At 43.8% G+C, this 24,329-nt stretch overlaps 1 long non-coding RNA gene across 1 annotated transcript in view; it reads left to right on the top strand.

Moving 5' to 3' along the window:
* The window catches only part of LOC135023928 (uncharacterized), a 37,421-nt gene extending 14,161 nt beyond the window's left edge, over positions 1–23,260 (top strand). Inside the window, exons 2-3 of the long non-coding RNA XR_010220821.1 lie at positions 22,288–22,416; positions 22,731–23,260. This is a non-coding gene — a long non-coding RNA (uncharacterized LOC135023928). The remainder of the gene's footprint in view (positions 1–22,287; positions 22,417–22,730) is intronic.
* The last annotated feature ends 1,069 nt before the right edge of the window (positions 23,261–24,329 follow it).

The following is a 24,329-nucleotide window of genomic DNA, read 5'->3' on the forward strand; positions in this document are numbered from 1 at the left end:
ACAAGAGTGTCAATACATCAATGCATTCGATTGTTGGGAAAGATGGTAGCGGCCTACAAGGCCATACAGTTTTTGCAGATTCCATGCCAGAGTTTTCCAGTGGGATCTGTTGGACAAGTGGTCCGGATCCAACCTACACATGCAGAATTTCACTCCTGTGGTAGCTGCACAGTTCTCACCTATTAGAGGGATGCAGATTCGGGTTTCAGGACTGGGTCCTAGTAACCATGGATGCAAGTCTCTAAGGCTGGGGAGCAGTCACACAGGGAAGAAGCTTCCAAGGAAAATGGTCAAGTCAGGAATCCTGTCTTCACATAAACGTTCTGGAATTGAGAGCCATTTACAACGGCCTTCTACAAGCGGTGCATTTTCTACAAGATCAGCCAGTGCAGATCCTGTCGGACAATGTAACAGCAGTCGCATACATAAACCGTCAGGGTGGATCGAAAAGCAGAGCGGCAATGGCAGAGGTGACAAAGATCCTCCTCTGGGCAGAAAGACATGCAAAAGCTCTGTCGGCAGTTTTCATTCCGTGAGTGGACAACTGGGAAGCAGACTTCCTCAGCAGACACGATCTCCATCCAGGAGAGTGGGGCCTCCACCAAGAAGTCTTCGCAGAGGTAACAAGTCTTTGGGGAGTTCCTGAAGTAGACATGATGGCATCTCGTCTCAACAAGAAGCTTCAGAGATATTGTTCCAGGTCGAGAGACCCTCAAGCAGTAGCAGTGGATGCACTGGTGACCCAGTGGGTGTTTCGGTTGGTATATGTCTTCCCTCCTCTTCCACTAATACCAAAAGTTCTCAAAATAATAAGAAGAACAAGGATTCGAGCAATCCTCATTGCCCCAGACTGGCCAAGGAGGGCTTGGTATCCAGATCTTCAGGAGTTACTCATGGAAGATCCTCGGCCTCTTCCTCCTCATGAGGACCTGCTACAGCAGGGTCCGTGCGTATAGCAAGACTTACTGCGGCTACGTTTGACGGCATGGCTGTTGAGCGCCGGATCCTAGCCAGAAAGGGGATCCCCAAGGAAGTCATTCCCACTCTTGTTCAGGCCAGGAAAGGAGTAACGTCAAAACATTACCACCATATTTGGAGAAAATATGTGTCTTGGTGTGAATCCAAGAAGGCTCCTATGGAGGAGTTTCAGTTGGGACGTTTTCTCCATTTTCTGCAGGCAGGTGTGGATGCGGTCCTAAGATTGTGTTCAATCAAGGTTCAGATTTCGGCCTTGTCAGTTTTCTTTCAAAAACAAATTGGCCTCTTTTCCAGAAGTTCAGACGTTCGTGAAAGGGGTGCTGCACATCCAACCTCCATTTGTGCCTCCGGTGGCACCATGGGACCTTAATGTGGTGTTGCAGTTCCTTCAATCGGATTGGTTTGAACCTCTATAGGAGATAGAATTGAAGTTTCTCACTTGGAAAGTGGTCATGCTATTGGCCTTGGCATCCGCAAGGCAGGTGTCTGAGTTTGGGGCCTTGTCTCACAAGAGCCCTTACCTGATCTTCCATAAAGATAGGGCAGAGTTAAGAACTCGTCAGCAATTTCTTCCGATGGTGGTTTCGTCTTTCCATATAAACCAACCTATTGTGGTGCCAGTGGCTACTGACACCTTCATTGCGTCAAAGTCTCTTGATGTGGTCAGAGCTTTGAAAATGTATGTCGCTAGGACAGCTCGGATACGGAAAACAGAGGCTCTGTTTGTCCTGTATGCTCCCAACAAGATTGGGTGTCCTGCTTCTAAACAGACCATTGCGTGCTGGATCAGAGGGACGATTCAGTACGCTCATTCCATGGCAGGATTGCCGATACCGAATTCGGGTAATGCCCATTCTACTAGAAAGGTGGGCTCATCCATTACAACTTCGCCGAGCAGCTACTTGGTCAGGGGCAAACACCTTTGCAAAGTTTTACAAGTATGACACCTTGGCCAATGAGGACCTCAAGTTTGGTCAATCAGTGCTGCAGGGTCATCCACACTCTTCCGCCAGTACTGGAGCTTTGGTATAACCCCATGGTACTGAAGTGGACCCCAGCATCCTCTAGGACGTATGAGAAAACAGGATTTTAATACCTACCGGTAAATCCTTTTCTCCTAGTCCGTAGAGGATGCTGGGCACCCGACCCAGTGCGTACTTTACCTGCAGTTGTTAGTTGTTGTTACACGAGTGTTGTGTTACGTTTATTTTCAGCATGTTGCTGCAATTGTTCATGCCGTTGGCGTGTGTTAAGTTGAATGCCATGTTGTGCGGCATGGTTGAGGTGTGAGCTGGTATGAATCTAACCTTTAGTTTAAAAGTAAATCCTTTCCTCCAAATGTCCGTCTCCCTGGGCACAGTTCCTATACTGAGGTCTGGAGGAGGGGCATAGAGGGAGGAGCCAGTTCACACCCTTGAAAAGTCTTAAAGTGCCCATGGCTCCTGCGGAACCGTCTATACCCCATGGTACTGAAGTGGACCCCAGCATCCTCTACGGACTAGGAGAAAATGATTTACCAGTAGGTATTAAAATCCTGTTTTAAGCCATATTTGCAGTTTTTCCTTCAGGGATTAACACAGAAAGATGTTTGAGGCTATTTACACATGAGCAAGCCACGTAAAGCTGCCCATGTGAGAAGCAGCTGGTCGATCTACGGCTGCAGCCCTGAGCATTTGCTCCTGTAACTTGTTGATTGTCATATCGAAGCTGAAGCTTACAGGAAACTGTAGGAGATATGATGTATACGTGGTATAAACACAGTCTCACCTGTACCACAGCCCTTTATAATCTCTGCCTTAAATAGGTTCCTCTGCGGAGCAGTTACTTTAAATCTGGTTCCGTTGCATAACTTCGGCTGAGTCAAGTTCCACAGAAGCATAAACTGAACACAAACTATTAGTGCGCCGGATTTCAAGCGTCTGGTTATTCTTTTTTCTAACAAAAATTGCTATGTAAAGACACAACCCTTACAGATTTATTATATGTAAGATGTGATTATAAAATAACCTCAGAGGTGTAACTAGGGTTTTCGGAGCCCAGGGCAAGATGAAGAGTGGCGCGCCTCCTCCCCCCCCCAAAAAAAAATAAAGTATAGGAAAAAAAAGTATGTGTGCGCGCAAAATGGGCATGGCCATGCAGCAAAAGGGGCATGGTCACATACCAGAAGGGACATGGCCACTGTAAATGGGGCGTGCAAACATGACTATCATCTACCCCCTGTGTCGTCTCTCAGCACACTATCATTCAATTTTTGCACATTACGGCAGCAGAGTTCCATTTTTACACAGTACGCAGGCAGAGTCCTTTTTACACAGTACATACAGTGGGGTATATTTACTAAGGTCCCGATTTTGACCGAGATTACGTTTTTTCTTCAAAGTGTCATCTCGGGAATTTACTAAGCAAAAATCTCGGCAGTGATGAGGGCATTCGTAATATTTTGGAAGTCCTAGGAAAAAATTACGAATCAATACACCATCGGTCAAATACGCCTGCAATTTGGTAGAAATCGGTAATTTACTAAAAAGTGCAAATCACAAACACTGCCGACAATAGCCAAACACTGCCGTGCTGAAATACAATTCGTGAAAAAGTGCTAAAAAAAAACAGACCTGCTTTTTTTTCCCGTGTTTGGATAGGCATGCACGGATCCATGAGATCCGTGCATGTTTATCAGTGGGAAGGGGATGGGAAAGTGTTATTTTTTTTTTTTTTAAATGCGTGGGGTCCCCCCTCCTAAGCAAAACCAGCCTCGGGCTCTTTGAGCCGGCCCTGGTTGAAAAAATATGGGGGAACAAATTTCAGGGGTTCCCCCATATTTAAACAACCAGCACCGGGCTCTGCGCCTGGTCCTGGTTCCAAAAATACGGGGGACAAAAAGCATAGGGGTCCCCCGTATTTCTGAAACCAGCACCGGGCTCCACTAGCCAGATACATAATGCCACAGCCGGGGGACACTTTTATCTAAGTTCCTGCGGCCCTGGCATTACATGACCAACTAGTCACCCCTGGCCGGGGTACCCTGGAGGAGTGGGGACCCCTTCAATCAAGGGGTCCCCCCCCTCCAGCCACCCAAGGACCAGGGGTGAAGCCCGAGGCTGTCCCCCCCATCCAAGGGCTGCGGATGGGGGGCTGATAGCCTTTTTGTCAAAAAATGAATATTGTTTTTAGTAGCAGTACTACAAGTCCCAGCAAGCCTCCCCGCAAGCTGGTACTTGGAGAACCACAAGTACCAGCATGCGGAGGAAAACCGGGCCCGCTGGTACCTGTAGTACTACTACTAAAAAAATACCCCAATAAAAACATAAGACACACACCTTGAAAGTAAAACTTTAATGCATACATCCACACCTCCATATACACATACTTACCTATGTTCACACGAGGGTCGGTCCTCTTCTCCATGTAAAATCCATGGTGTACCTGTTGAAAAAATTATACTCACAAAATCCAGTGTAGATGGCTCCTCTTGTAATCCATTTGTAATCCACGTACTTTGCAAAATAACAAAACGGACACCCGACCTCGCACTGAAAGGGGCCCCTTGTTTTCACATGGGACCCCTTTCCTCGAATGCCAGAAACCCCCTCTGACTTATGTCTAAGAGGGTTCCATCAGCCAATCAGGGAGCGCCACGTTGTGGCACCCTCCTGATTGGCTGTGTGCTTCTGTAGTGTATGACAGGCAGCACCCGGCAGTGTTACAATGTAGCGCCTATGCGCTCCATTGTAACCAATGGTGGGAACTTTGTGGTCAGCAGTTGACCGAAAGTAACCTCACCGCTGACCGCAAAGTTCCCACTACTATTAAAAACTATAATCATTTTTTGACAAAAAGGCTATCAGCCTCCCATCCGCAGCCCTTGGATGGGGGGGACAGCCTCGGGCTTCACCCCTGGCCCTTGGGTGGCTGGAGGGGGGGGACCCCTTGATTGAAGGGGTCCCCACTCCTCCAGGGTACCCCGGCCAGGGGTGACTAGTTGGTTATGTAATGCCAGGGCCGCAAGGACCTAGATAAAAGTGTCCCCCGGCTGTGGCATTATGTATCTGGCTAGTGGAGCCCCGTGCTGGTTTCAGAAATATGCTTTTTGTCCCCCGTATTTTTGGAACCAGGACCAGGCGCAGAGCCCAGTGCTGGTTGCTTAAATATGGGGGAACCCCTGACATTTTTCCCCCCATATTTTTGCAACCAGGACCGGCTCAAAGAGCCCGAGGCTGGTTTGGCTTAGGAGGGGGGACCCCACGCAATTATTTTTTAGATTTTAACACTGATTACATTTTTTTTAAAGGTGCACAATGAAGCCCAGCACGGATCTCTCAGATCCGTGCGAGATTCATTGTATTAAAGTCGGCAGTGTTTTACAAGTCACTCACGTAAAACACTGCCAAAAAAAACGAATGACATCGACATCGGTAAATCCGAAAATGCAGAATACGACAGCTTAGTAAATTAGTCGTACTAAATTTAAAAAGTTGCAACTTTACACTTTCGATGTCATTCGTGATTGAACTTTGACCTCAAACGGGAAAATACGAATTTTAGTAAATATACCCCAGTGTCAGATACACATTGCCCCACAGTGCCAGATGCATATTGCCCCCCAGTGCCAGATACACATTGACCCTTAGTGCCAGATGCATACTACCCCACAGTGCCAGATACATATTACCCCACAGTGCCAGATGCATATTACCCCACAGAGATACACATTGCCCCACATATATACACATTGCCCCACTTTGCCAAATACACATTGACCCACAGGTATACACATTGCCCCACAGAGATCAGAGATACACATTTCCAGATACACATTTCCTCCCCCCCCCCCCTATCCCCTCCACTCACCGCTCTCAACGCTAGCGCTGCCCAGGCCACTACTATCTGCTATGTGAGGGAGGGGAGGAGAATGCAGCGCAGCACCTCTCCTGCCCCTCAATGCACCATGAAGTCCGGTCTCCGGCTGCCGGCCGTGGATATCTTGACGCCAGTTCGTTAGCCAATCAGAGCTCGCGGACCGGCAGGCAATCAGGAGCCGGTCTGTGAGCTTTGATTTGATAACAAACCAAACCAAGGAAACTCGCCCCGCCGCCGCCGGAGACCAGACACAGCACATTGAGGGGCAGGAGAGGCACTGCGCTCTCCTCCCCTCACATAGCAGAGGGATCGGGGACGGCCCGGGGGGCAGAGCTACAATAGCGGGAGCGAGTGGGCATGATGCCCTGGCCGTCAGTGGTGCCCCCCTCTGCTGGGCCTGCCAAGACACCCAGGGAACGTGCCTTGCTCGAACCCCCTTAGTTACGCCTCTGGATAACCTGTACCAACCTTTGTGTGTGGATATCTTACAACTACACTTGCAGGCTGTATTGAAGCTGAATGTGATATGAACAATTGCCTGAGAGAGGAATATGTAGATTTAATCATATTTAGCCATAATGACCTGATTATGAGTACATGCGAGTCACATGGATTTCCACTGTTTCTCTGCTGATACTTAGCATTCCTGGGTATCAACAATGCTGACATATGCCAGGAAACCTTATGGTGGGTATCTAAAACAATACAATTTTTTAGGGTATCCCGTGCGCACTCCAGGAGCAGCAGCCTGTGGAAATGCACTCAGTGTGTCACAACACACCAATTTAGAAATATATACAAAAGCTTTTTTGGGCACAAATACTAGAAGTGCTCACTCTGTAAGACAAACAAGATATATACAGTATTATACCACCAAGTGTAATGACAGAAGTCAGTCTTTCAATTGAATTCTTTCGATTGTCAATGAATGTGGCAAAAGTCTTTCTCCATTCGGTATCCCATGTGTTGAATTCCTCAGTAATATAAAATGCAAAAGAAGAGGAAATATATATAGTGTAATACTGTCTAGTTCACATCTAGTATTTTCTCAAAAAAGAGTGAAAAGTCTTTTCAATCAGCAATGGAGTGTTTAGATTATAGTAGCGTACCATACTCACACCACAGTGGAGTAGATTCCTCCTATAAAGGTATCGTTTTACTTAGTTCTACAACACCACTTCTTGACGGTGAGTTCTTTTATTTTTTTAAAGATAATTTTATTTGCAAAATGATACACATAAATGAAAGGCTGACCTACAGTATGTAGAGGTCTGAAGATAAACTCCACCAGAATGACATTATGGATTACAATAACAAGACAGTAATAAAATAGGATCTACGTGTAGTACATTTCTGCTGTAGCAGTCAATTCAATAAAGAGAACTATATGTAAACATCTCTTTTGTGTTTTATAGAAAAGTAAAGTATCAATTCAAGCAATAAAAGGTGAAAGAGAAATGTGATCATGGTAGAGGGAAAAGATGGCAAGGTGGAGAAGGGTATTAGAAGAAGGGTAAGGGGGGTAGGGAAGGGGCAATATTGAAATAGGAAGTCCAGGGGTCCCAAACTTTAAGAAAGGTGATAGCGGAACCACGGAGTATACTAGTAATATGTTCCATCGAGTGGATATACCAAATCTTGGCAATAATGTCACCCAATGTAAGGGGTTCAGTGGTCTTCCATAATCCCGCTATGCAGCACCTTGTCGCAAGAACAATATGGGTAAACACTTTATTTTGATGATGGGTTGCTTCAGGAAAGCTCATAGAAAGAAGAAAATATTTGGGATTAAGAGCAACAGGAATAGACAAAACTGATCTAGCTAGAGCCGCCACTTTGCGCCATAGCGTAGATAACTTCGGGCAGTCCCACCAGATGTGGAGAAACATACCATCTGCATGTTTACATTGCCAGCATAAAGGGTAGATCTCTGGGTGCATCTTGTTAAGTCTAGTAGAGACATAATACCATCTATAGAATAGGTTATATGCGTTTTCTTTCAGATTAACACAAATAGAGCTAGAAGCAACATTAGTATAGATTTCAGACCAGTCTTCCGAATCTAAAGTCTCACCCAAATCTGCTTTGCAAGTCCTCTTGTGTGAATATCTAGTGTCCAGGGTATGGTGTATGAGCAATGGGTATAGAGTTGAGATAAGCGCTTTGGTGGACACATTCTGGAACACCAAATTCTCAACGGGTGTAAACGGTCTAGAGCCAAAGGTTAGGGATTAGAAGTACCATCCTTACATAGTAAGTTTTGGGATCCTACCGCTGTTGGTATTCTGACTGCCTGCATCCTCCAAGATTTTGGATCCAGATACCTACCCGGGTAAAAAAAACAGCTGTGTCTATCCATTCCAAAAAATAGCAAATTTCCTTGTGCCACAATTTTTATTATTATTAACAGTTATTTATGTAGCGCACATAGAATATTTCACCATCCACATCAGTCCCTGCCCCATTGGAGCTTGCAATCTATATTCCCTAATACATGCATACATACACACACTTCCGCAGTATGGTTAATTTTTGTTGGCAGCCAATTAACCTACAGCAGACCAGGCCAACCAGTGGCTCTCCATCTGTTGTGAAAATACAAGTCCCAGTTTTGGTATTCTGGAATGCTAAATCTGTGGCAGGGCATGCTCGGATGTGTAGTTTAGCAACAGCTGGAGAGCCACAGGTTGGCCAGGCCTGACCTACAGTATCAGTATATTTTTTGATTGTGGGAGGAAACCAGAGTACCCAGAGGTACAAGGAGAATATACCACGTATAGGGAGAATATACAAACTCCAAACAGTTAGGGCCATGGTGGAAATTGAACACATGACCTCAGTGCTGTAAAGTAGTAATGCTAACCAACCATTACACCATCCATACAGCCCTTACACCATCCGTAATGCAAGCTATAACACTGATTTTGCTGCTTTTCTTTTATATACACACTTTACAAGCTCTTTACCAGAACAGTGATATACAATTTCAATAATATACATAATCAGGCTTACCACACTATCCCTTTAACCTGGGACACTAATGAATTACACAGGTTCCGTGGCTGGCTGAATTAAGCCTGCATATCAAATGGTTTTAGTCTGCCACAGAACCTGTGTAGTCCATGAGCATCCCAGTTTAAAGGGATAGGATGGTAAGCCTCTACATAATAGTGAACATCAAAAGTATAGTCAGTATAAATGACATAATAATTCACATCAGGATTACATATTTTTCTAATATCAATTACGCATGCATGTCTTTTTTGTAATTACCACTAGATGGCAGTGTTTTCTTAGTTGATCTTTGCTTTATTAATATGGTTGTCAAACGCCAAACTTAAAGAATCACAAAATCAACTCTTTATGAATGCTTATCCTAAGAACTGTATCTGTAAAAAAGGCGTCCTCCAATTTAAATGTATAGACCTCCAAACATATCAATAGAACATTCTGAAACTGCCATGGTTTGCCATGTTGTCTCCTTCTAGTCTCTTAACTTGCAGTGCATACTGTATTCTGATCTGCAGTCAGGCCCAGTTTTCTGGATAGGTTACAAAGACAATGGTCAAAGGCGGGGTATGACATATGCAGCCACCCTTCCTTTTGAGAATTCAGTGAAAGCATTTTTATGTTTTTACATTTTATTATTATTTACACTGTGCCCCTATGAAAAGATATAGGGATGTGATAAAGTAATTCAGGAATAACAAACTCTCTAACAAAAAAATTATGTTGCACCTGTCAGAGTGACTGGTACATCAGATATACAGTGTTACACTTCAAAAGCTCATAGTATGTGTGCACACTTGCTATGCACTACTTTATCAGGAGGATCAATCTCTGGCCAATGTCAATGCTAGAACAACTGTATGTACCAGCAAATGCACTGGAAGGGCCATACTGAGAGGTCAGTGATATTTGTAGCAGATCTAATGATGGAACAGAGGAGATTTGACTGCAGTGCCATTGATGGTGAAGGGGAAGAGAGATTTACTGTGCTACCTGGGATGATGTGGTTACACCAGGGGTGGGCAATTATTTCAGCTGAGGGGCCACTTGACATTTCCTGTCAGTATCCGAGGGCCACATACAAAATAGCAGCTCCCCCCACTTGCCAAAAATATAGGGACGTGCTTCATGTGGAAGGGGTGTGGGCAAAAAATAATACAGATTCATATTAGGCTGCACAATAGTCTCCATTATTCAAATTGCGCCACACAGTGCCACTTACACACATTACACCAGATAGAGCCCCTTTTACCCAGTATGGAAGGTAGAGCCCCTTTTACACATTAACATTTTATTTAGGATAATTATTGTGCAGCAAGCAAATTATCCAGTGTCTTATGGCTGTTAGGGTCTCCTGCTCTGTGCTGCCACGTCGTCATGGCAACCGGGAGACAAGTGCTAGCGGAGTAACCTGAGCGTAGCTGATACTCCGGTTCGGGTCTTTTGCTGTGCAGTGGTTACAGGCTCTGTGCACGGCAGGGGATCCGGTGCTGGTTTTTGTGCTCACAGTCTGTGAGGTCTGAGTGGGGCGTGGACAGCACCTGCTATATAAACCCTCTTCTCAGGTTAGGCAGATGCTGCTGAATCTTTGTTGGTTAGTCAGTTCCTGAAAGCTAGCTAGTACTGTGTAAACTTTGTATTTGTTTGTTGCTTATTGCAAATAAGCCTTGGGATTTGGTATTACACTCTGTCAATCCAGACCTAGCAGTAAGACTGGAGTCAGTCGTTTAACCTGCTGGGGTTCTTTTGCTACTCTGTGAACCTAGCAAGTTTGCGGCTGTATTCTCAGACTTGCCTGCCAAAATCCTTTCTCACTGTGCAAGGTGTTCAGGTGTCAGTTTAGTGGCAGTAAGCTGAACCAGTGCACTGCAAGTGAGGACTAGGATTGTGGAGACTCTCCTTGTGTCTATTATTCCATCTCTGACCAAGGAGTTTACTGCCACACCCGTTGGTAACCCTTTAGGTTTTTTGCTGTTGCCCTTAGCAACAGCATTTCGGGTTCTCTACGTATTAAATCACTACATCTCGCTTCTTTCCATCTGAGCATTCCTAATACTAGGGAGACACCCAGTTTCTTAGCCTTTGGGCTTCTCTGTTCATTTTGTGTTTATTTTGTTACCCTATCACCTTCTGTGTATGTAATGTCATATTCCCCAGTCTGTCTGTGAGTTCATTTGTTTTGCATCCCTCACCGTTCAGACACCAGTACATTCCTGCTGGCACTGGTGTGCATAACAATGGCCCCTGGGGAAAGGTGTGACACAGTGACAGAACACGGGGAGGGGGGGGTGACAGTGACAGAACACGGGCTGTGTGACACGGTGACAGAACACGGGGGTTGTGACACGGTGACAGAACACGGGGGTGTGACACGGTGACAGAACACGGGGGGGTGACACAGTGACAGAACACGGTGGGGTTGACACGGTGACAGAACACGGGGGGGGGGTGACACAGTGACAGAACACGGGGGGGGTGACAGTGACAGAACACGGGGGGTTATACGTGACAGAACACGGGGGTGACATGGTGACAGAACACGGGAGGGGTTGGTACAGCGAGAGCTAAAGATCTCTCCCCCAAACCTAAAAACAGACTGACGCCACTGCCCGCACACACAAATATACGCACACTATCACACACACACACACACCCCTTTCTTTCTCTCACTCACTTTGGCTGGCAGTGGCAGGAAGGATGGATCTATTCTGTACAAGTCTGGCTCTTGTCCCGTGTAGCTCCGCCCCCTGAGGTCCCGTGTAGGCCCGCCCCCTCCTTGGCACGTAGCGCCGCCCCTTTTTGGCTGAACCCAGCCGTTGTCACTGGGGACTCTGGAGGAGGGAGAAGGCTGCTACAATGCAGCAGTAGGGGAGAGAGGCGCCGCCGGCAGCTTGGAGGTACTGCAGCTCAGAGCAATGACAAGCAGCTCAGCCGTTCGGGCCGCTTGTCATTGCTCGCTGGTGGGAGGCAGTGGGCCGGACAGGATCGGTTTGTGGGCCGCATCCGGCCCGCGGGCCATATTTTGCCCACCCCTAGGTTACACACTGCATATATTAACCTTCCTGTATTATACACATCATTCCTTTAATACTTTGATTGATTATTCCAGGATTTGTTTCGGTATCATATATTTAGCAACTACGTCTCACAAAACTATCCTATTTAATATAGAAGTATTAAAATCATAACATGATACAATAAAAAGACGGAAATATAACGGATGTTGTACTTTAAAAAATGTTTTTTGGCTTCCTTTAAAAGTATTTATTGATATTACTCAGAATATTGTATTTATATAACCTCTCTAATCCTAAACATGTTTTGTTAAAACCTAAAAGGGTTTCATTAAATGTAAGGTTCATCTTATTTAAAAGTAGAGATGAGTGGGTTTGGATTTAACGCCAGAATTAATGCCAGTTCACTTTTATCCGGATTTTTCTTATTGGCTATCCAAAACACGTGACATCCTTGAGCCAATAAGATGCTGTTTTGAGATCCGAGTAAAACCGAGTAAAACCAAACTCGCTGATCTCTAATTAAAAGCTAACCATAAACCCCCCCACTACCAATGCTTTTTAATTGAACATAACATACTATCTCTGTACTAACATGGTGTGCCAATGCTTATAATTAGAATTTAGATATAATTTTGCCAATCATTGCACCAGGGTAATTTTACTTATATCAATCACCTGCAGGTCAAAAGGTTTATTGTACAGCATTCATATTCTCAGCAAACTGGGGACTGCATATGATCTTTGATAGACAACCCTGATAGTAGCACAAAACCGGTAACGTGTGGTCAGGGTTCATGGGAGGCAAAGCTTTACCTGTCAAACTCCAGTACCACCTGTGTTACTCCAGTACTACCTATCATACTCCAGTACCATCTGTCATACTCCAGTACCACTTGTCTTACTCCAGTACCACCTGTCTTGCTCCAATACCACCTATCATACTCCAGTACCACCTGTCTTACTTCAGTATCATCTATCATATTCCAGTACCACCTGTCATACTCCAGTACCACCTGTCATACTCCAGTATCACCTGTCATACTCCAGTACCACCTGTCATACTCCAGTACCACTTGTCTTACTCCAGCACCACCTGTCTTACTCCAGTACCACCTATCATACTCCAATACCATCTGTCATACTCCAGTATCACCTGTCTTACTCCAGTATCACCTATCATACTCCAGTACCACCTGTCATACTCCAGTATCACCTGTCATACTCCAGTACCACCTATCATACTCCAGTACCACCTGTCTTACTCCAGTATCATCTATCATACTCCAGTACCACCTGTCATACTCCAGTATCACCTGTCATACTCCAGTACCACCTGTCATACTCCAGTACCGCTTGTCTTACTCCAGCACCACCTGTCTTACTCCAGTACCACCTATCATACTCCAATACCATCTGTCATACTCCAGTATCACCTGTCTTACTCCAGTATCACCTATCATACTCCAGTACCACCTGTCATACTCCAGTACACTCCAGAGTTTTGACTATAAAAATGATTTGAATAATACAAAGAAGATATTTAGAAATATGATCTTTGTATAATTCATATTATCTTTCTGTTATTCGAATCATTGTTATAGTCAAAACTCACCAACAAATCATACAGTACAGTATACTGTCTCTGATACTGTATCTGGCTCTGATACAAGCTAGTGCCTCACCAACAACTGACCTCACTGCACAAAACTCAGACATTATATGCTATGGAATTATCCAGATCAGGTCTGTATGATTTGTTGTCTATATAAATACTTGACTATATAATGATACTGCTGGTAAACATAGAGTTAACTGATTACAACATGTTTCTCTGCTTCAAGACATGTTTAACTTGTAACATATCAAGGAAAACCTGTTTGAGTTTCAGTGAATGAGCAATGGCATTCTAGATTGATACAAGTTATCTTTTATGCATTTTATATCAGAGATCTGGAAACTTATTTACCTGCCTGTTGCTTATCTTGGCATATTTGTTAACCAAATACCAGCCTTTCTCCATGACTAATCACACTACCTGTATAATACGGTACCAGAAATAATTAACTTACATTTATTTGGTTTTGATTTTGCTTATTTGTGCTACACAAAATAAATTATAATGCATTATTTATATTTGTTGCAGGTAATGTATTACTAACTACTATTTCAATGTATATACATTTCACACGTGTTTTTGTAAGATCCTGCTGTTTTCCACTAAGATTTGTACACATAAAAACTCATACTACAGTGCATTTGTTTACACATTACAAAAGTATCTAATTGTTCATCTGAAACATAACAATGAAGAGGCTCTCATTCTGGAACTACCCTTATAAAACATGCTTGGCACAGCCTTTATGGGTCCTGTTTGATAAGCATGCACACAACACCTAAAAGAGCTCACTAGGAAGAGGGGTGTGTTGACTTTATGGGATCCTGTAAAACAGGGGTGGGGAACCTTTTTTCTACCGAGGGCCATTTGGATATTTATAAAATCCTTCGGGGGCCATACAAAAATTCTCAACTTAAAAAATTACCCTGCCCCCCAGCAGGTCTGCCCCATAGAGGTACTGTGTGTGCGCGCCGGAGGCGCGCACGCCCAAAAAATGGGTGTGGACAGTTAAAATGGGACGTGATACACATATGCCCCCAATAGTGCAGTGCCAGATCCACAATTGCCCCCACAGTGCCATCTATACAAATGCCCCACACAGTGCCAGGTATACAAATGCCCCCACAGTGCCAAGTATACAAATGCCCCTCACAGTGCCAGATGTACAAATGCCCCTCACAGTGCCGGGTATACAGATGTCCCCACAGTGCCAGGTATACAGATGCCCCCACGGTGCCAGGTATACAGATGCCCCTACAGTGCCAGGTATACAGATGCCCCCACAGTGCCAGGTATACAAATGCCCCTCACAGTGCCAGGTATACAAATGCGCCCACAGTGCCAGTTATACAGATGCCGCCACAGTGCCAGGTATACAGATGCCCCCACAGTGCCAGGTATACAGATGCCCCCCACTGTGCCAGGTATACAAATGCCCCCCACAGTGCCAGGTATACAAATGCCCCCACAGTGCCAGGTATACAGATGCCCCCCACAGTGCCAGGTATACAAATGCCCCCCACAGTGCCAGGTATACAGATGCCCCCACAGTGCCCCCCCCCCCCCCTTCCGTGCTACTTACCGCTCCTTTCGGCGGGACACGGAGGAGAGCGCGGCTATGTTGGGCGGCGGCGTGTAGGACTTGAAACCAGCCGCCGGTTCGAGAGCCAATCAGAGCTCGCGGACCGGCAGCCGCGGCTCCTGATTGGCTGCCGGTCCACGAGCTCTGATTGGCTCACGAACCGACGGCTGGTTTCAAGTTCTACACGCCGCCGCCGCGCTCTCCTCCCTGTCCTGACACTGACAGCTGAGACACGCTGCCGCCGGACTGAGCGGCGGCGTGTCTCACTGGGAGAAGCGGGTGGGCCGGAGCAAACGGCTTTGCAGGCCTTATACGGCCCGCGGGCTGGAGGTTCCCCACCCCTGCTGTAAAACAAGAAACTCTCTCCACATCTTGAATTTCATTTAATTTCTGTAAAATGGAATTTCCGGTATGTATGTCTGTTTAAATTGGGAGCATTAAGTGTACATATTACATGGTTAAAAATGAACACCCTCGATCTGTCTTTCTCTTTCCATCAGAAAATTTCAGTTAATGGTGGTCATTCCGAGTTGTTCGCTCACTGCTATTTTAGCAGAATTGCTAATAGGCTAAAATCTGGCAGTTCTGCGCATGCGTATGCACCGCAGGGCGCACGCGCTAAGCAATTTTACACAAATCTATGCTATTTTACTCACGGGCGAACAAAGCTTTTCAGTCGCTCTGTTGATCGGAGAATGATTGACAGGAAGTGGGTGTTTCTGGGTGGTAACTGAGCGTTTTCCGGGAGTGTGCTAAAAAAATGCAGGCGTGCCAACATAAAACACAGGAGTGGCTGGAGAAATGGGGGAGTGGCTGGCCGGACACTGGGCGTGTTTGTGACGTCAAACCAGGAACTAAATGGGCTGAGGTGATCGCAATCTAGGAGTAGGTCTGGAGCTACTCAGAAACTGCAAGGAAATACTTAATAGCAGAATTGCTAATCTTTCGTTAGCAATTCTGCTATGCTAAGATACACTCCCAGAGGGCGGCGGCTTTGCGTTTGCACTGCTGTAAAAGTAGCTAGCGAGCGAACAGCTCGGAATGACCACCTATGACTGGTGAAATGATGGCTATTTAGGGAAGAGATATTGGAAACAGTTTCCTCTTTTTTGAGACACTTGGGGGAAATTTACTAAGATAGGAGTTCTATTTAAGATGGGATGTTGCCCATAGAAACCAATCAGATTCTACTTCTCATTTATCTAGCACCTTCTAGAAGGTAATACCTGGAATCTGATTGGTTGCTATGGGCAACATCTCATCTGAAATAGAACTCCCATCTTAGTAAATTTACCCCCTGGTAGATTTTCTGTCAGTTTATAGTATAAAACAAGCCTGATTTAGCATTTAAAGCCAACTGTCAAAGTCACAAATTATCAATGGCTTTAAGAAAACACGCAATAGTAAATATACCTCATGGACATTATTTCTGTGTAACCCCTTGCTCTCCCCCTCAGTGTTCTAGCACTTTGCTGTTTTTCACTTCCCAAAATAAATGCATGCACATGATTCTGTGCATCTGAATCTGTGTTAAGTTTTAATTATAGTTTCTGCCCTTCCCTATGCCAGAGGGGATTTGATGTTTTCACAAACCAGGCCTGTGAAGTATTCATTGCTCTGATTCTTACACCACCTGTGACACTACTAGGGTGACTTTTTCACTTTTAATGGGCAATGGGGATTATTCAGACTTGTTAGAAAGCCAGAAAAGTTAGCAATTGGGCAAAACCAGGTTGCACTGCAGGTGGGGCAGATGTACTGTAACATGTGCAGAGAGATTTAGATTTGGGTGGGTTATATTGTTTCTGTGTATAGAAAATACTGATTGCTTTATTTTAACACTGCAATTTAGATTTCTGTTTGAACACACCCCACCCAAATCTAATCTCTCTGCACATGTTATATCTGCCCCACCTGCAGTGCACGTGATTTTTCCAATTAGTGTGCTTTTTTGGTTTACTATCAACTCTGAATAACCCCCAATGTATAAAGGGTAACACATTTAAACCTAAGTAAATACATATCAACATATTCAATTAGAACAACAGCAATAAATGTAGCCCATATATTTATCATGATGTCATTTAGGAGAAAAGTACAAAAATTGTAAATGAGATGATCATGACTATAAGTCTGGATGGTCAACAATGTTAAGGTCGACCACTATTGGTCGACATTGACATGGTCGACATGGACATATGGTCGACACATGAAAATGGTCGACAGGACAGGTCAACACATGAAAACGTCGACATGGCATTTAAAAAAAAATATTTTTAACTTTTTTCATACTTTACCATCCACATGGACTACGATTGGGAATGGTAACCTGTGCCGATCGCAGCGGTAGCGGAGCAAGGTACCTTGCCCGCAGTTTGCTCGCCATGCAAGGTAACGCGGTACACTAATTGGGGTTCCTGGTCATGTTACGGAAAAACACCAAAAACAGTTTAAAAAGCCATGTCATCCTTTTCATGTGTCGACTATTAGTCCATGTCGACAATGTCTATGTCGACCAATAGTGGTCGACCTAATGAATGTCGACCTTAACATGGTCGACCATTCATACCAGAACCATGATCATGCACAGTAAAAGGAGATGGAACTTCCAGTTACATTTTCACTTTTGCAAACATGTACATCCCTATTACAGACTACAACCCAGTATAAGGGTGGTCATTCCGAGTTGTTCGCTAGCTGTTTTCGGTCGCTGCGCAGCGATCAGGCAAAAGACAGCAGTACTGCGCATGCGTATGCGCGACGTACTTTCACAACAGCCGATGCAGTTTCACACAAGGTCTAGCGACGTTTTTCAATCGCACTGCTGGCCGCAGAGTGATTGACAGGAAGTGGGTGTTTCTGGGTGGTAACTGACCGTTTTCTGGGAGTGTGGCATGTCAGATACAAACGCAGGCGTGCCTGGGGAAACACAGGTGTGGCTGGCCGAACGCAGGGTGTGTTCGTGACGTCAAATCAGGAACTAAACAGTCTGAAGTGTTCGCAAGCTAGGAGTAGGTCTGGAGCTGCTCAGAAACTGCACAATCTATTTTTGTAGCAGCGCTGCGATCATTTCATTCGCACTTCTGTTAAGCTAAGATACACTCCCAGAGGGTGGCGGCTTAGCGTTTGCATGGCTGCTACAAGCAGTTAGCGAGTGAACAACTCGGAATGAGGGCCAATGTCACAAGAGTCTGCAAACATGAGCATCACAAAGTGGAGTGTTGAAGTGCAGCACTGTGGGCCTTATTCAGTTTCAGTTGCAATTTTTAAATATCACAAATCGGCTGATTATCAGACAACTGCGTATGGGCTGCATTCACATTGCGCATGCATCAGAGCCACAATGCGATTGCAGGCACAGCAAGGTGCGATCGCATAGCGATTTCCAGGAAGTGTCCATTTGTGGGAGGTTACATGGAGTTTGTGGGGAGTGGTTGGAAAAACACAGGTGGATCATGGCCATTTTCAGGACGCGTATCTGATGTCAGTTGCAATGAATTGCAACTAAAGACATGGCGCCGATGCAACTGCATTATCATTATTCTAAGTACCACTGGGTCAACCGCAGCTGTCGATGGTATTTGATTTCTGCGTATGCATTGCAATTATGCGACTGCAGCGGTGGATGTCTTTTTCTTTTCTCGGTGGCTCTCCACGTGCATTTTTTTTTTTTTAGCAGAACCAGGATTGAGAAAATCGCACTTTCTGTCTCAATAGTGATCCAAGCTGAATGAGGTCCTGTATGTGCCAGGTAGATACATTAGCTGCATCTGTGCATTCAAAATTAATTAGCATTTTTTCTTCCTGTGGCCCTTCTCCCACTATGGAAAATGCACTCCACTGCACATACACCATAGAAACATAGAATTTGTCGGCAGATAAGAACCACTTGGCCCATCTAGTCTGCCCCTTTTTTTTTTTTATATTATTTTTTATCACTAACCTTATTTGATCCTTATTTCTTTGTAAGGATATCCTTATGTCTATCCCATGCATGTTTAAATTGCTCTACTGTCTTAGCCTCTACCACCTCTGATGGGAGGCTATTCCACTTGTCCACTACCCTTTCTGTGAAATAATTTTTCCGCAAATTTCCCCTGAACCTCCCCCCCTCCAGTCTCAGTGCATGTCCTCGTGTCCTATTGCTTCTCTTCATTTGGAGAATGTTTCCCTCCTGGACTTTGTTAAAACCCTTCATATATTTGAAAGTTTCTATCATGTCCCCCCTTTCCCTTCTCTGCTCCAAACTATACATATTGAGATTTCTTAGTCTTTCTGGGTATGTTTTGTGATGTAGGCCATGCACCATTTTAGTTGCCCTCCTTTGTACAGTTTCTAATGTATTAATATCCTTTTGAAGATATGGCCTCCAGAACTGAATACAGTATTCTAGATGAGGCCGTACCAATGACCTATACAGTGGCATTATTACTTCTTTCTTTCTGCTGCTGATTCCTCTCCCAATGCAGCCAAGCATCTGACTAGCCTTCCTCATTGCCTTGTTACATTGCTTACCTGCTTTTAAGTCATCTGAAATAGTGACTCCTAGATCCCTTTCCTCCTCAGTAGTTTCCAGTATAGTGCCATTAATACTGTATTTAGCTTTAGGATTTTTGAGACCCAAGTGCATGATTTTGCATTTTTTGGCATTAAACTGTAATTGCCAGACTCTTGACCATTCCTCTAGTCTACCTAGATCCTCAATCATTTGTTTTACCCCACCTGGTGTGTCTACCCTGTTGCATACCTTTGTGTCATCTGCAAAAAGGCATACTTTCCCTTTAATGCCATTTGCAATGTCACCAATAAAGATATTAAAAAGCACTGGTCCAAGTACAGATCCCTGGGGTACTCCACTGGTAACATTTCCCTCCTGTGAATGCACTCCATTTACCACAACTCTCTGTTTTCTATCCTTCAACCAAGATCTTATCCATTCAATAATCCTAATATCCAATCCCAAACTTTCAAGTTTATTTAGCAGTCTGCGATGTGGAACTGTGTCAAAAGCCTTACTAAAGTCTAGATAAGCTATATCCATGGCTCCACCTTTATCCATCACTTTAGTCACACAATCAAAAAAGTCAATAAGATTTGTTTGACATGATCTCCCCCCAGTGAATCCATGCTGTTTGGGATCCAGTAAATTGCCGGATTTGAGATAATCTACAACTCTTTCTTTTAAGAGTGTTTCCATCAATTTCCCTACTACTGATGTAAGACTCACTGGTCTGTAGTTGTTTGCCTCTTCCTTGCTTCCACTTTTGTGCAGTGGGACTACGTTTGCTCTTTTCCAGTCCCCTGGAATTTCTCCTGTAGCTAATGACTGGTTGAATAATTCTGTCAATGGTGCTACCAGCACCTCTTTAAGTTCTTTTAGTATCCTTGGATGTATCCCATCTGGCCCCATAGATTTGTCCACTTTCAGCTTTGAGAGTTCTGTTAGGACCTTCTCCTCTGTAAATGTACTTGTTTCATTTTCCTGAATATCCCTGCAACTTAACTGTGGCCCCTTCCCCTCTCTTTCAGTAGTAAATACTGAGCAAAAATAATCATTAAGATGATCTGCTTAGAAGAGCAGAACTGGAACTTTACTTGAGCATGAAGTGGAGCAGTACATGGTTTCAAGTGGCCTACTCAGGTGACTGGAGTAGGGACCCACTTTGTATAATACTGTGTTCCAATCATTTTGAGTTTTTGACACAGACCTCATGTAGAACTAGTAAAGAATTTGGCTCATTTTTCCATGACAATTCTGCTTTTCTGACAGTACAGCTGTTATCAATAAATAATATAGTGTGCTGTGTAATATAAAATATTCACAAAATATTTGCACTACAAATTTTCTAAAAACACACTTTCATTACATATATTGTTTTTTATTTGATTTTCTGCCTCTTTCATCGTTTATTACAAGGATTGCTAAATCAAGGTTTGTACTTAAATGTTGATTTATTACATGTTATATAAAGACGTATTCTGTTATGTGTTATTTGCCATAAGACATTAAGTTTACCAATCTAAGAACTTGGTGACGTTTAGTTAATTTTGTCCTGATTTATAAAAACTCGGGTATAAAAAAAGGTCAGTTGAAAAAAAAATGTTTCCATGACTGTATGTTTATAATCTTAAAGAATACAATGTGTTTCTGCGTATTTAATAACAATAGTATTCCCTTAACATTTGCAAATGATGTTGTTTCATAAGTAATAACTTTGTGACTCAGAAAGGCGTTTCTGTACACATATAGTAAACATACAGTATATCGTTTGTGTATTGGGAAGTGACTCTCATAATCTGTTTTGATTAACAACTGGTTGTTACCCAAGGAACAAATCTGTTCTCTGTAAAGTTTAATGAACATAAATGTAGTGAAAAAGTAAAAGTATAATGCTGTGTTTTACTGATTTAATCTATGACTACATACAGGTGTAGATCCCGTGAAATAATGTTAGGTTTACCTCTCATGCCTACTTCTGTTATGTAGCCTTTGGTCTCTCGGACTGTTTCTGATGTGGATGGTTTATACAGCCACAGGGAAGCTGCTGTGCAATACCGTACATGTATAATTCTAATTTTGTAGTAGGCATATGTATGAAATAGATGCCTTGTGCCAGCATCTGCAATCCGAGTGCTGCATCCGAGACGCAACATCTGATCACCATCGCAACATTGGTCACGATGGTCGCTGCCCTCGGCTGTCTGCGTAAGCTGAAGCTTACTCAGACTGACTGTCGGAAACCCCTCTGTTGGGTCCAGGAAGTGTGCATCTGACAATGCAGACCCTGTGCTTGGCACGCTTACAAAACAGGGGTGACATGCCCCCATTTTGTACAACAATACTGGTTGCCTTCCCCGCTCCACCCCACAAACGCAGCAGCATGTCAATCAAGCTGCGGCTAAGGGAGGAGGCTGCAGTTGATAATGCAGGTTCTGGTCCATCAGGTTTATGTACTTATCTGAATCAGGCACTCTACTCCAATGCAATTTGCCCATATTCTTATTTGCTAACACTGTTTATAAATATAGATAGATAGATAGATAGATAGATAGATAGATAGATAGATAGATAGATAGATAGAGTATGAACATCCTCAAGGTAGAATAAAAAGTGGCCAAATTTGATATTTACTACAAAATAGGGCAACCCATATACAAATTAGACATTGGAGGTTAGTTTTTATCATTGTTTCTCCTAACCCTTATTTTTTATTTTTTTTCATATACAGTATAAGGATTTCAGAATGTTCTTACTTCTTCATATGAAGACTGGCTGAGTAGACACAGTTCCTTTTCCTCTTGGAAAGCCCCACAAAAGTGCCTCATGCACCTGGTTACTTTGCCTTGCAGTGTCCCAGGTACCTAATGTCATTTCTACAATTTCCTGTGATAGCTAAATGAGAAATTTCATGTTTTAATATCCCAGTTTTAGAAAGTGCTTTTGCTACAATACTTCATTATGGCTATCTACGTGTGCCTCATCATCATCATCATCATCATCATCATCTTCCTCAAGCACTATGTCAAAGTAAGGTCTTGACCTTGCAGGTTGATATATTGACCTTGCAATCAGCTGTTTCTGGGGCTTATTCCCCTTTGGTGGCCAAGTTCTTGTTCTGGTTTTGTTTTTTGTTTCCTTGTTTTCTTCTTTTCTTTTAATTTGTTTTGACAGAGTTTTTGGAAAACTGGTCCCAGGATCAGCTAGGATACCCAGACGTTCTGAGAATATGGAGTCATCATCATCGTGAGCTGAAAAAGAAACATATAGACATATATGTGTCGCGTTTAAGAAAAATAAAAATAATTTATGACCTACACCAGAGGTTCCCAAACGCGGTCTTCAAGGCACCCCAACAGTCAAGGTTTTAGCTATATCCATGGCTCAGCACAGATGGTTAAATCAAATTTACTAGGGAGCTAATTAAGTCACCTGTGGCCAAGCATGGATACATTTAAAACCAGGACCGTTGGGGTGCCTTGAGGACCAAGTTTGGAAACCTCTGACCTACACAAAGAACAATACACCAATTAAAGGGATGTATAATAAAGGTTTGAACTTACATGCTTTGGATACTAGTACACTAATCATTTCTAAGAGACAAACATACTGAGCTATTTGGCATGGTTGCTGTGTATGTAATTGCGTTTTAGCACTATCTGCCATCTGCTATTAGAATGATTTCATAATCCTGATTTTTCTACTTAAAGGTCTGAAGGTTAAAATATATCACCTTTGACATAAGTTTAACATGTTTCTCTGCAGTACTTAAAGCTGAGTGTCAGTGTAGAAGGAGTCAGCCATCAGTGATAACACCTGCTCCTGTTCTAGTACAGTCCCTGAATTACCGCGCTGTTTGGTTCTTTTATGTCCTGAATGGATACGGTGATTAGGTTGACACCACTTAGGTCGATAGTCATTAGGTCGACCACTACTAGTCGACATGCATTAGGTTGACAGGGTCACTAGGTCGACATGGTCATTAGGTCGACCTGTACTAGGTCGACAGTTCAAAAGGTCGACATGAGTTTTTTTTTTTTTAAATTAAATTTTTGGACTTTTTCATACTTTGCGATCCACGTGGACTACGATTGGGAATTGTAACCTGGCGAAGCATGGCGAGCAAAGCGAGCCATGCGAGGGGACACAGTGCGCTAATTGGGGTTCCCCGTCACTTTACAAAGAAAACAACACCCAAAAAAGTTAAAAAAAACTCACGTCGACCTTTTTACCTGTCGACCTAGTTACCCTGTCGACCTGATGCATGTTGACCAATAGTGGTCGACCGAATGACTGTCAACCTAAGTTGAGTCGATCCAACGACCCATACCCGCCGTGAAAGCCTCACTGTTAGTTTGCAGAGGTCACAATTTAAGAGCATGCCTCTTTTCTGCACATGAGCCACAGGCTCTTACTGTATCCTTTTCTTTATCACTTTATCTGTACAGACCTGCATGATAGACTGACCTTATGACTTGCTATTAGTAATGAGTCACCAGTCCAAACTCTGAGGCCTGTTACTCTGAGGCCTGTTCAAGGCCTTTATAGGTAGATTTTTGTGATCAGCACACAGTTAGATTTGTTGAGATTTACGCTGTGAACCACACTTTATACCCTGTACTGCTTGGACCCCATCCTCTGTTTGAACCCTACTGGCTTTCAGATTACTGTCATTGTGGAATTGACCCCTGGACCTCAGAAGACTACCTCTTACAGGAATATAAAAAAAATTGAAAAACGTCAGAGCAGAGTAGGAAGAATGATGGTGATGGC

The sequence above is a fragment of the Pseudophryne corroboree genome, chromosome 2, assembly GCF_028390025.1.
Source record: "Pseudophryne corroboree isolate aPseCor3 chromosome 2, aPseCor3.hap2, whole genome shotgun sequence".
NCBI classification, from domain to species: Eukaryota; Metazoa; Chordata; class Amphibia; order Anura; family Myobatrachidae; genus Pseudophryne; species Pseudophryne corroboree.